Here is a 4,727-nt window from a genome sequence, read left to right as displayed (position 1 = left end):
TGGAATGATAGTGACAGAGAGAGAGGAGAGGGAATGATAGTGACAGAGAGAGGAGAGGGAATGATAGTGACAGAGAGAGAGAGGGAATGATAGTGACAGAGAGGAGGAGAGGGAATGATAGTGACAGAGAGAGAGGAGAGGGAATGATAGTGACAGAGAGAGGGGAGAGGGAATGATAGTGACAGAGAGAGAGGAGAGGGAATGATAGTGACAGAGAGGAGAGGGAATGATAGTGACAGAGAGAGAGAGGAGAGGGAATGATAGTGACAGAGAGAGAGGAGAGGGAATGATAGTGACAGAGAGAGGGGAGAGGGAATGATAGTGACAGAGAGAGAGGAGAGGAATGATAGTGACAGAGAGAGAGGAGAGGGAATGATAGTGACAGAGAGAGAGGAGAGGGAATGATAGTGACAGAGAGAGAGGAGAGGGAATGATAGTGACAGAGAGAGGGAGAGGGAATGATAGTGACAGAGAGAGAGGAGAGGGAATGATAGTGACAGAGAGAGAGGAGAGGGAATGATAGTGACAGAGAGAGAGGAGAGGGAATGATAGTGACAGAGAGAGAGGAGAGGGAATGATAGTGACAGAGAGAGAGAGGAGAGGGAATGATAGTGACAGAGAGAGAGGAGAGGGAATGATAGTGACAGAGAGAGAGGAGAGGGAATGATAGTGACAGAGAGAGAGGAGAGGGAATGATAGTGACAGAGAGAGAGGAGAGGGAATGATAGTGACAGAGAGAGGAGAGGGAATGATAGTGACAGAGAGAGAGGAGAGGGAATGATAGTGACAGAGAGAGAGGAGAGGGAATGATAGTGACAGAGAGAGGAGAGAGGGAATGATAGTGACAGAGAGAGAGGAGAGGGAATGATAGTGACAGAGAGAGAGAGGGAATGATAGTGACAGAGAGAGAGGAGAGGGAATGATAGTGACAGAGAGAGAGGAGAGGGAATGATAGTGACAGAGAGAGAGGAGAGGGAATGATAGTGACAGAGAGAGAGGAGAGGGAATGATAGTGACAGAGAGAGAGGAGAGGAATGATAGTGACAGAGAGAGAGGAGAGGGAATGATAGTGACAGAGAGAGGAGAGGGAATGATAGTGACAGAGAGAGAGGAGAGGGAATGATAGTGACAGAGAGAGAGGAGAGGGAATGATAGTGACAGAGAGAGGAGAGGGAATGATAGTGACAGAGAGAGAGGAGAGGGAATGATAGTGACAGAGAGAGAGAGAGGGAATGATAGTGACAGAGAGAGAGGAGAGGGAATGATAGTGACAGAGAGAGAGAGAGAGGGAATGATAGTGACAGAGAGAGAGGAGAGGGAATGATAGTGACAGAGAGAGAGAGGAGAGGGAATGATAGTGACAGAGAGAGAGGAGAGGGAATGATAGTGACAGAGAGAGAGGAGAGGGAATGATAGTGACAGAGAGAGAGGAGAGGAATGATAGTGACAGAGAGAGAGGAGAGGGAATGATAGTGACAGAGAGAGAGGAGAGGGAATGATAGTGACAGAGAGAGAGGAGAGGGAATGATAGTGACAGAGAGAGAGGAGAGGGAATGATAGTGACAGAGAGAGAGGAGAGGGAATGATAGTGACAGAGAGAGAGGAGAGGGAATGATAGTGACAGAGAGAGAGGGAGAGGGAATGATAGTGACAGAGAGAGAGGAGAGGGAATGATAGTGACAGAGAGAGAGGAGAGGGAATGATAGTGACAGAGAGAGAGGAGAGGGAATGATAGTGACAGAGAGAGAGGAGAGGGAATGATAGTGACAGAGAGAGAGGAGAGGGAATGATAGTGACAGAGAGAGAGAGGAGAGGGAATGATAGTGACAGAGAGAGAGAGGAGAGGGAATGATAGTGACAGAGAGAGGAGAGGGAATGATAGTGACAGAGAGAGAGGAGAGGGAATGATAGTGACAGAGAGAGAGGAGAGGGAATGATAGTGACAGAGAGAGAGGAGAGGGAATGATAGTGACAGAGAGAGAGGAGAGGGAATGATAGTGACAGAGAGAGAGGAGAGGGAATGATAGTGACAGAGAGAGAGGAGAGGGAATGATAGTGACAGAGAGAGGAGAGGGAATGATAGTGACAGAGAGAGGAGAGGGAATGATAGTGACAAAGCGAGAGGAGAGGGAATGATAGTGACAGAGAGAGAGGAGAGGGAATGATAGTGACAGAGAGAAAGGAGAGGGAATGATAGTGACAGAGAGAAAGGAGAGGGAATGATAGTGACAGAGAGAAAGGGGAGGGAATGATAGTGACAAAGAGAGAGGAGAGGGAATGATAGTGACAGAGAGAGAGGAGAGGGAATGATAGTGACAGAGAGAGAGAGGAGAGGGAATGATAGTGACAGAGAGAGAGGAGAGGGAATGATAGTGACAGAGAGAGAGGAGAGGGAATGATAGTGACAGAGAGAGGAGAGGGAATGATAGTGACAGAGAGAGAGGAGAGGGAATGATAGTGACAGAGAGAGAGGAGAGGAATGATAGTGACAGAGAGAGAGGAGAGGGAATGATAGTGACAGAGAGAGAGAGAGGAGAGGGAATCATAGTGACAGAGAGAGGAGAGGGAATGATAGTGACAGTGAGAGAGGAGAGGGAATGATAGTGACAGTGAGAGAGGAGAGGGAATGATAGTGACAGAGAGAGAGGAGAGGGAATGATAGTGACAGAGAGAGAGGAGAGGGAATGATAGTGACAGAGAGAGGAGAGGGAATGATAGTGACAGAGAGAGAGGAGAGGGAATGATAGTGACAGAGAGAGAGGAGAGGGAATGATAGTGACAGAGAGAGAGGAGAGGGAATGATAGTGACAGAGAGAGAGAGGAGAGGGAATGATAGTGACAGAGAGAGAGGAGAGGGAATGATAGTGACAGAGAGGAGAGGGAATGATAGTGACAGAGAGAGAGGAGAGGGAATGATAGTGACAGAGAGAGGAGAGGGAATGATAGTGACAGAGAGAGAGGAGAGGGAATGATAGTGACAGAGAGAGAGGAGAGGGAATGATAGTGACAGAGAGAGAGAGAGGGAATGATAGTGACAGAGAGAGAGGAGAGGGAATGATAGTGACAGAGAGAGAGGAGAGGAGAGGGAATCATAGTGACAGAGAGAGGAGAGGGAATGATAGTGACAGTGAGAGAGGAGAGGGAATGATAGTGACAGTGAGAGAGGAGAGGGAATGATAGTGACAGTGAGAGAGGAGAGGGAATGATAGTGACAGAGAGAGAGGAGAGGGAATGATAGTGACAGAGAGAGAGGAGAGGGAATGATAGTGACAGAGAGAGAGGAGAGGGAATGATAGTGACAGAGAGAGAGGAGAGGGAATGATAGTGACAGAGAGAGAGGAGAGGGAATGATAGTGACAGAGAGAGAGAGAGGAGAGGGAATGATAGTGACAGAGAGAGGAGAGGGAATGATAGTGACAAAGCGAGAGGAGAGGGAATGATAGTGACAGAGAGAGAGGAGAGGGAATGATAGTGACAGAGAGAAAGGAGAGGGAATGATAGTGACAGAGAGAAAGGAGAGGGAATGATAGTGACAGAGAGGGGAGGGAATGATAGTGACAGAGAGGGGAGGGAATGATAGTGACAGAGAGAGAGGAGAGGGAATGATAGTGACAGAGAGAGAAGAGGGAATGATAGTGACAGTGAGAGGAGAGGGAATGATAGTGACAGTGAGAGGAGAGGGAATGATAGTGACAGTGAGAGAGGAGAGGGAATGATAGTGACAGAGAGAGAGGAGAGGGAATGATAGTGACAGAGAGAGAGGAGATGGAATGATAGTGACAGAGAGAGAGGAGAGGGAATGATAGTGACAGAGAGAGAGGAGAGGGAATGATAGTGACAGAGAGAGAGGAGAGGGAATGATAGTGACAGAGAGAGAGGAGAGGGAATGATAGTGACAGAGAGAGAGGAGAGGGAATGATAGTGACAGAGAGAGAGGAGAGGGAATGATAGTGACAGAGAGAGAGGAGAGGGAATGATAGTGACAGAGAGAGAGGAGAGGGAATGATAGTGACAGAGAGAGAGGAGAGGGAATGATAGTGACAGAGAGAGAGGAGAGGGAATGATAGTGACAGAGAGAGAGAGAGGAGAGGGAATCATAGTGACAGAGAGAGGAGAGGGAATGATAGTGACAGAGAGGAGAGGGAATGATAGTGACAGAGAGAGAGGAGAGGGAATGATAGTGACAGAGAGAGAGGAGAGGGAATGATAGTGACAGAGAGAGAGGAGAGGGAATGATAGTGACAGTAGGAAAGGACTGTTACTGTAAGGATAGTGCAGCATGGTGGCTCAGTGGTTAGCACTTTTGCTTCACAGTGCTGGGGTCATGAGTTCAATTCCCGACCATGGTCTTATCTGTGTGGAGTTTGTATGTTCTCCCCGTGTTTGCGTGGGTTTCCTCTGAGTGCTCTGGTTTCCTCCCACACTCCAAAAACATAACTGATAGGTTATTTGGCTTCTATTAAATTGACCCTAGTCTCTCCCTCTCCCTCTCTCCCTCTGTCTGTGTGTATGTTAGGGAATTTAGATTCTAAGCTCCAATAGGGCAGGGACTGATTGTGAGTTCTCTGTACAGCGCTGCAGAATTAGTGGCGCTATAGAAATAAATGGTGATGATGATAGTGACAGTGAATATGTAATTGCTGAATGAGTGGCAGTAAGGGATGATGCAACCTTTGAATAGAGACATTCATGGACTGTTGTATGCGATATCAGTGATGGTCTTTTTT

This window comes from Mixophyes fleayi, unplaced genomic scaffold (assembly GCF_038048845.1).
Source record: "Mixophyes fleayi isolate aMixFle1 unplaced genomic scaffold, aMixFle1.hap1 Scaffold_2132, whole genome shotgun sequence".
NCBI classification, from domain to species: Eukaryota; Metazoa; Chordata; class Amphibia; order Anura; family Limnodynastidae; genus Mixophyes; species Mixophyes fleayi.
The sequence above is the reverse complement of the archived record's forward strand: the minus strand, read 5'-3'. Positions refer to the sequence as shown.